Source organism: Meles meles, chromosome 8, assembly GCF_922984935.1.
Source record: "Meles meles chromosome 8, mMelMel3.1 paternal haplotype, whole genome shotgun sequence".
Classification (NCBI taxonomy): Eukaryota; Metazoa; Chordata; class Mammalia; order Carnivora; family Mustelidae; genus Meles; species Meles meles.
In genome coordinates, this window is record NC_060073.1 from 60700917 (window position 1) to 60710413 (window position 9497).

At 45.7% G+C, this 9497-nt stretch overlaps 1 pseudogene; it reads right to left on the reverse strand.

Annotated features, from left to right (window-relative positions):
- Positions 1-3567: 3567 nt before the first annotated feature.
- On the reverse strand, positions 3568-9287 carry LOC123948779 (annotated as a pseudogene).
- Between the last annotated feature and the right edge of the window lie 210 nt (positions 9288-9497).

The window sequence follows — 9497 nt, forward strand, 5'->3', positions numbered from 1 at the left end:
CTTGGGGATCTTTCTCCATGCAACATTCTTTCTATAGTTGCTAGGTTAGTAGGAAGGAGCCAAGATGATTTCCTCTTGGAGGAAACTCCATGATTTCAGGGGAAAAGAGCCTAGAGAGACGGGAGGTGTATGGGACGCTGAGCACGAAGAAGGGAACAGGGGCAGCAGGGGTCTCCGTTGCTCTCGGGGTCTTAGATGAGATGTGGAAAGAAAGACCATGAGGCTGGATACAGGTGGATCCTGCCATAAACAACATGGGCCTGAGATGATTGCTATAGGTGGGGGGACAGAGGGGGCCCCCATGGACAGGGGGCCTGCATGGGCCTATCCCTGACTCTGTCAGGATCTTAGAATCACAGGATCCTCGATCATCAGAGATGAAGGAGCTACAGAGCCCCTTGCGTCCTATCCATGACATTGAAGAGAAGACCAAAGTCCAGAGGGAAAGATGGCATGGCTTGGATCATCTAGTGTGTCAAGGCAAGGTCCAACTTCAAACCAGGGTCCTGCCTCCCAGATCAGAGCATCTCCTTTCCCTGCTCAGGCAAGTCCAATCCAGCAGGCAGTGTTCTCTCTGGGACTGGGGAAAGGGCCTCTGGGGAGACTGCTGTCTCCACCTTATTTCTCAGATAATGAAGTGTCAGAGAGCAGCAAAACCCATTCATTAGACTCAGGTGTCCTGACCCCCAGCCCAAGGCTTCTCATTGAACAGTATCTCCCAAGGAGAGGAGAAAGGAGCTCACATTCACTGAACATGTGTTATGTATCAGGTCCCTGATACATATTCTTTCCAATCCCTGAAACCTGGGAGACAGATATCTGTCCATGTTTAACAAATCAGAGAGCAGGGGTTCAGAAAGGTAAAGCAACTTGCCCAAAGCCACACAGCTGGTGGTTGGCCCCACAAAACTGAAGCCTAAGTCTGCTACTTCCAAAGCCCATGCTCTCATTCATAATCAGGCTAAGCTGGGTTTGGGACTCAGGGCTGACAATGCAAGGAAGTGGCTGGGGAAGCCGGGGCAAACTCCAGGCACTGCCCAGGCTCCCAGGCTGCCTGGTTGTACCAGTGGTAAAGATCAACAGAAATGACCTTGGGATGGCAGGATCTTGCCTCCCGCTGACAGGGTTTTTTTTTTGTTTGTTTTTTTTTTTTTTTTAAGGGTGTATCGATCCACACCCTGCAACAAAACCATACAAAACAAACAGCTGATGGCATAGTTTCTGGTGTTGCTAAGATACTCATTACCACGTGGCTTGGGCCCAGGACACCACTGACTTCAGAAGCTTGGACTTCTAGAAGCTCTAACATGGAGGGGCCTCCCAAGCTGTCAATCTACCCCAAGTAGGGGTGGACTTCCCAACTAGGCCCATCCAACCATGTTCCTACCTCACTGCCTATCCCTAGAAGCTGCCCTTTTTGCCTTTCTCACTCTGAGCTGAGACCAGCATTCTGGGACATCCCCATAGTCTCCTCTGGGGACCCAAAGTTAACTGTTCTATGGCCCTGAGTGACCCTATTAAGCTAGGAGGACAGTGACTCCATATTCTCTGCTCTGGGTCTGAAACTACCTGGCCAGGAGCATCAGGGCTGAAGTCATTCCTGAGAAATGGGCACAAACCTAAAGAGAAGAGCAGATTGTTTCCTCCCACTTTTTAGGCTTTATGCCTCTGCTGATACAGCCAGACATTAAACCCACCTTTGTGGTGATCATATCTCACTGTGTTCTTATCATCTCAGATCCCAAGCCTTTTAAAATTGGTCCAAGAATAGGATCTTGCATTTCCTTTCTAATTTCCATCTTGTAAATATTAGCAATTCATAGTGATATGGTGCTTTACAGTTTCCATAAAGCCCCCTTGGAGGCATCATCCCCTTCCATGCTTCAGACAGTTAACTGTACCCCAGAAAGATGGCTGATGTGAAGTATCCCTTGGGGAGGCTGGTCCCAGCAGGAGTTCCAGCAACAGCTGCTGGGATGACCAGGAGCATTAAGTGGTCAGGATCCCGTGCTCTGAGGAGCCCAGAGCAGGGAAAACCATATGCAGCTATAAGGATATCCAAAAAGGCTTTCTTGAGGGATGGCTCAGAGGCAGCCCAGAGCCTGGGGCAGGGCTCCAGGAACAAGGGTGATCGGAAGACTGCAGGATGAGGAGAGAATGAGGAGTCCTCCTGGTTTGGGTGGAGTCCTTCCCAAGGCAGAGGATGGGCCAGATGTTCTGAAATGTTCCCAGCCAGTGTTTGGGTCCCCTCAAATAAGTATTACCAATCCTCCTTCCCTCTCATTGGCTGAGGAGGAAACAAAAGCTCAGCCAGGACTAGAGCCAAGGTGTCCTAGATGGTTCCCTAGCCAGGGATCTTCATCAACCCTGAAGCAGGCCGGCCCAACAGTCAGTCCGGCCCTCCCTTAGTTGGCTTGAGGAGGAGAAAATTTTCCCCTGCCCTCTTGGGCGCCCGACTGGTTGGGAAGACAGGCTTTTGCATTTTGAGTGAGGTCATTTAGGCAAACAGATTCCAGGAAGGCTGATGGTGGAAATTGGGCACGGGTGACAAGCCTGTAGACATCACTCTGGAGGTGGACCAGCATCCCAACTCATGCTCCTGTTTCTGGGCCTAGGAGGGGTTGTTTGGGAGTTGGGTCTGACTGGATCAGAGAGGACCCACCCCAATCTAGGGGCCAGGCCTATGGGTGGGTCCTAGCTAAACTTGCACACAAGGGTCCATTGTGGTTGCATGCACAGGCCCTGGGCTCCGCCAGCTATTCCGGCTTCCGGAAAATGCTTCCCGTCTGGTAGCTCCTGGAGCGGTCTGTCCTTGGCCAAGGCACCAGCCCCACACCCGGCCTCTCTAACACAGTGGGGATCCTGGACTCTTGCAGCTTCAGAGCTCCGGGTCCAGCCCCCACTTCACAGCCAGAGTCCCTGAGGCTCAGGGCAGTGGGCACAGGTCAGAGCAGCACACCAGGACCAGAATCACAATCAGAACCTAGCCCTCTGGGATACCTGGCTGGCTCAGTTGGAAAAGCATGTAAATCTTAACCTCAGAGCCATGAGTTCGAGTTCTACATCGGTGTAGAGATTACTTAAAAAAAAAAAAAAAAAGAACCAGCACTCTGGCCATTTTTTCAGTTCTTACTACCCACAAGATGCAATAACATTTGGACTCAGAGAAAGGAAGGGGCTGTCCCATCATACAGCCAACTGTGGCAGAGTCTGGGTGAAATGACTGGTTCCTAGGTGGCTGCTGGGCCACCCGAGACCTCTGGGGAGATCTGGTACTTCTTGGTTCTGCTGTGTGGCCTTGAGAGGTTGGCTGTTCCTTTGTGTCTGGAGGTTAGGGGGATTTCAACTGGCAATCTAACCCTGACGTCCTGAATTTTCAAATCAGGTATATATGCACAGGGATGGGATGAGGAAAAGAAGCTCTGGAATTTGGGGGTTTGGCAGCTTGCACCAGGGCTGAGGCTCTGGGGGGCCTGAGGCCCCCCAGCCCTTGCCTGGGCTGACAGCGCCACCTGGAGCCTAATCGGTCGGAGGCGTCCCACTGAGGCTGGCACGCTGAGACTTCCTTCAGTCAAGGCCCTCGGTGCCGCCCAGTGGTAGGTGCTGGGATAAAGAAGGGACTCTGGTCCCTGACGCAATGGCAATAGCCCACGGTGACCGCTTGGCATGAAGTGACAGCAGACAGTCCAGGACGAGGAGGGGCTCTGAGCACCACAGGGCCATGGAGGAGAGGAATTACCATCGTGGCGATTCTCACTGGCTATCCTCTGGGCCAGTTCTGGGCCAGACCCTGAGTACCCTCAAGAAGTTGACTATGGTCTAATGGAGATGGAGGGAAGCAGAGGTGGGAGCCCAGGGCCAGACACATGGAGCTGACCCTTGGAGAATAGTAGTAATTTGCCTTCTGTACTGAGGACATTGCAGGCTCAGGGAAGAGCCTAGGGCCAAGGCAAGGAGGAGAGAGTTCATGTGTGTAAGCTTGAGGGCAACAGCTGAGGAGAGAGGAAGTGTCAGAATATGAGGTCAGAAAGGTCACAACCCTGGGTACCTGTGGCCAACACAGCTTCCTCACAATTCCCCCCACCCACCTCCTGCTTTGACCCCCAGTGCTGGTGGGACTAGAGCCCCTGCCTCAGACTCTAACCCCATCTCCTCTAAGTCAAGCTACCCAGCTGAGATCCTGATTTCCGGCATTCCATTCCTCCCCAAGGCCAGGAGCTGGGTCAGACTGTCCACAGGCTGTCCACAGGCTAACACCATCCTGTGATCCCTCTGGCCTCCAGGGAACCCAGGCATAGCTCTTGGACCAAGGGAAGAATCTCCAAATAGTTACTGAACTCTGGTCTCAAGTTCAATTTCCTCAACCTGGGCATAATAACAGTGCCTACCCCATGGAGATGTGGTGAAGATTAAAGGAGAAAATGTGCATAAAGCCACATTACTAACATGGGTTGATGCCAGCTAGGGAGGCTTCTTCCCACTTCCCCTCCCTCTGGGCACATCCCTTCCAGAAGGGAAAGCTCTGGGATCCAGATCATCCCCCCGACTCCCGCCACCGCTACCCTCCCCAGGGCCTCAGGTCTTCTACTTTCCTGAGTCCAGAGAGGCTCTACTGTGCACTGCACAGGGAGATTTGTTTATAACGTTTTTCTACATTTTTTAAAAGAAAATGCAAACTACAAAGGAAAAAAGAAAAGTATAAACAAACATCCATATTGAATCCCTGGATTCAATAATTAATGATTTGCCTTGTTCACCTTATCGCTTTCTCTCTTATTTTTAAAAACACATTTTATTTATTTATTCGACAGAGAGAGATCACAAGTAGGCAGAGAGGCAGGCGGGGGCGGGGGGAGTGGTGGTGGTGGGGGAAGCAGGCTCTTCCCTGAGCAGAGAGCCCAATACGGGGCTCAATCCCAAGACCCCGAGATCATGACCCAAGTGGAAGGCAGAGGCTTAACCCACTGAGCCACCCAGGTGCCCCAGGCTTTCTCTTTTTTAAAAAACCTGATCCGGGCACCTGGGTGGCACAGTCAGTTAAGCAACCAGCTCTAGGTTTTGGCTCAGGTTGTGATCTCTGGGTCATGAGATGGAGCCCCAAGTCAGACTCCACGCTCAGTGAAGAGTCAGCTTGGGATTCTCTCTCTCTCCCGCTGCCTTTCCCCACTCTCTAAAATAAATAAATAAATCTTTAAAAAGAGATTTTTAAAAATCTGAACCATTTGGGGGCACCTGGCTGGCTAAGTTGGTAAAGCATATGACTCTTAATTCAGGGTCATGAGTTTAATTCCCCCATTGGGCATGGAGCCTACTTAAAAAAAAAAGAAAAAATCTGAATCATTTGAAAATAAGTTGCAGATACCGTAGCACTAGATGACCCTTAAGACCTGAGCACGCAGCTCCTGAGAACAGTGGCCTAGATAGTCATCCTCACAATCCTGGGAAAAAGATGAATCATTCCATGCTATCATCTCATGTCCAGCCCATATTCATATTTCTCCCAATTTTCCCCAACTGTATTTTACACCTGCTTTTGGGGAGGAATGGGGAGAGATCCAGGATCTAATCAATGTTCACTCATTATATTTGATTGTTGGTCTCTTCATTCTCTGGAAAACACTTCTTTTCTCCCCCAAATAGGAAAAATTACAAAAGAAAATAATCTGTAATCTGACCACCTTGAGCTACCCACTGTTGGCATTTGGGCATTTTTTTCTTTCAATTAAATGATTCCTGGGGCACCTGTGCGGCTCAGTCAGTTAAGTGTCTCCCTTTGGCTCAGTCGTGAACCCAGAATCCTGGGATTAAACCTCACATTGGGCTCCCTGCTCGGTGGGGAGCCTGCTTCTCCCTCTCCCTCTGCCTGCCGCTCCCCCTGCTTATGCTCTCTCTTTCTGCCAAATGGACAAATAAAATCTTTAAAATTTTTTTAAAGATTCCTAATATATATGGCATTTTAAAAATGACATCTCCATTGAGATATAATTCACATATTATTTAATTCACTCATTTAGAATATACAATCCAATGGTTTTTAGAATATTCACAGACATACACAACCCATCATTACAATCCATTTTAGAATATTTCTATCACCTCAAAAGAAAAAAATCCTACATCTTTTAGCTATCACTCTGTAGCCCTGAGCAACCACAAATCTACTTTCTATTTCTATAGATCTACCTATTATGAACATTTTATATAAATGGAATATATGGGGCACCTGGCTGGCTGAGTCAGAAGAGCATGAGACTCTTGATCTCATAGTCATGAGTTCAAGCCCCATGTTGGGTGTAGAGATTACTTATATAATTTTTTTTTAATCTTGAAAAAATGCAGTTATGTAGTATGTGGTCTTTTGTGCCTTTTTCCATGTAGCATAATATTTTCAAGGTTCGTCTGTGTTGTAGCATGTATCAGTACTTCGTTCCTTTTTATGGCCAAATGATGCTGCATTGTATGGGTATACATTTTGTTTATCCATGCATTAGCTGATGGACATTTGGGTTGCTTCTATCTTTTAGATATTATGAATATGTTTGCCGTGAACATTTGTGTTCAAGTTTTTGCATGAACATACGTTTTAGTTTCTGCTGGGTAGATACCTAGGAGAGGAATTGCTAAGTCACGTGATAACTTTGTTTAACCGTTAGGAACTGCTAAGCTGTTTTGCAAAGTAATTATAACATTTCGCATTCCAACGATCTGTTAGGATTCTGATTTCTTTTTTCTTTCTTTCTTTTTTTAAAGATTCTATTTATTTATTTGACAGAGAAAGAGCAACCAACTGAGCCACACTGGTGCCCTAGGATTCTGATTTCTACGCATCCTCCCCAGCATTTGTTAGTTTCTGACTCTTTTTTTCTTCCAAATTGGAATTTAAATTCTAGTTAGTTAATATATAGAGTACTATTGGTTTTAGGAGTAGAATTCATTGATTCATCACTTACAGACACCCAGTGCTCATCACGACCGGTGCCTTCCTTAATGCCCATCACATATCTAGCCCATCCCCCATCTAGCCCACCCCCCACCCTCTTCCCTCCATCAACTCTGTTTGTGCTCTATTGTTAAGTCTCTTATGGTTTTTTCCCTCTCCCATCCTTTTTGTTGTTGTTGTTCCCCTTCCCATATATTCATATGTTTTATTTCTTAAATTCCACATATAAGTGAAATCACATGGTATTTGTATTTCTCTGACTGACTGACTTTGCTTAGCATAATACACTCCAACTCCATCCATGTCACTACAAATAGTAAGATTTCATTCTTTTTGATGGCTGGGTAATATTCCATTATTTATATATATATATATATATATATATATATATATATATATATTCATGTTTACTGTATCCACTTTATCCATTCACAATGGGTTTTTTCCATAGTTTGGCTATTGTTGATAATGCTGCTATAAACATACCCTTTCAAATCTGTATTTTTGTATCCTTTGGATAAATACCTGGTAGTTTAACTGCTGGATCCTAGGGTAGCTCTATTTTTAACTTTTGAGGAACCTCCATGCTTTTTTCCAGAGTGGCTGTGCCAGTTTGCATTCCCACCAACAGTGTAAGAGGGTTTCTCTTTCTCCACATCCTCGCCAACATCTGTTGTTTACTGTGTTGTTAATTTTCGCCATCTGACATGTGTGAGGTAGTATCTCATCATAGTTTTGATTTCTATTTCCCTGATATCCAGTGAGGTCGAGCGTCTGTTATCCATCTGAATGTCTGACTTTTTTATTATGACCATCCTTGTGATTAAGATGTATCTCATTGTGGTTTTGATTTTCATCTCCTTGATGTCTAATGATATCAAGAATCTTTTCTTGGGGGATATCTGGGTGCCTTAGTAAGTTAAACATCTGCCTTTGGCTCAGGTTATGATTCCAGGGTCCTAGGATCGAGTCCCACATCAGGGCTCAGTGGAGTCTGGAGTCTGCTTTTCCCTCTGCCTGCTGTTCCCCCTGCTTGTGCTCTCTCTCTGATGAATAAATAAAATCTTGGGGGAAAAAAAAGAATCTTTTCTTGTGTTTATTGTTTATTTATCTATTCATTTATTTTCCATCCTCTCTGGGGAAATATTTAGTTAAATCCTTTGCCCACTTTTTAAAAATTTGGGTTACTTATTTATTTGTTTTTGCAGGCAAGAAAACCTTTTATTTTAAACCACAGATAGTCAGATGGCCACAACTACCCATTTTATTAAAATCACATAAAATCTAGATTTAAAAGCATCACTTATGACTGCTCTAGAAAAACTCTGTGGAAAAATTCAAATATGTACAATAGAAATACCACAGTATGCACGAGACTCAGTTTTTAGAGCAAGTGCATAGAATGCTGCATCAATTTTGCACACAGCTTCCAATATCAAATTGACATTTATTTTACTTGAGAATGATAGAAATTTCCAAATAGCATGATTATAAAAAGGCAAAATGTCCATCCTTATATATCTTTGTATGCCAACTAGTAGTATCCTAAAAATTAATGTTTACAAAATCCTTAGTAAAACTAGTTTGTTTGTTTTTTTTAAAGATTTTATTTATTTATTTGACAGACAGAACACAAGTAGGCAGAGAGGCCGGCAGACGGTGAGGGAGAAACAGGTTCTCTGCTGAGCAGGAAACCCGATGTGGGGCTCGATCTCAGGACCCTGGGATCATCACCTGAGCCGAAGGCAGCTGCTTAACCGACTGAGCCACCCAGGCGTCTCATAAAACTAGTTTTTTTTTTTTTTTAAAGATTTTATTTATTTATTTGATAGACAGAGATTACAAGTAGGCAGAGAGGCAGGCAGAGAGAGAGAGGAGGAAGCAGGCTCCCTGCGGAGCAGAGAGCCCGATGCGGGGCTCAATCCCAGGTCCCTGAGACCATGACCAGAGCCGAAGGCGGAGGCTTAACCCACTGAGCCACCCAGGTGCCCCATAAAACTAGTTTTTTTTTAAGTTGTCCCAAGTGGGACATAATCCAACTTCAATTTTTCACAATTCATTCTACCTTGTGATCTACAGGTTATTTTCTGTGCACCTTCTGCTTTCGTTTCACCATTTTCAGATGGCGCAGGACTGTCTTTTCCAGCTTTGTGCCCTCCCTCTTTCCTTTTAGTACCTTTGTCAGCCTTCGTTCCAGGTTCTTTGTGCACAGATATTCTTCCTGGTTTAGGTTCAGGTTTTGGTGGAGTGGGTTTTGCAGACAACCAGGCAGTCTGGTGGTCTCCTATTTCGTTGCTTGGGATCCATCCTCGCCCTCTGTATTCTCTGGAGACTTTGTTTAGGGCATGAGGCCTGTGTTTGTTACAGCAGCAGCTAAACAGTTGCTAAAGCAATGGGCTTGATCAGCGGACACCGCTGCTCGCGCAAAGGGTATAGCAGAGTCTGGCTTCTCAGACCTGCACCTCCTGGGTTGTTCTGGGTTTGTTTTCTTTTTTATTATTATTGAATTATAATATTTATATATATATTTATATTTATATTTATTTATTTTCTGGAT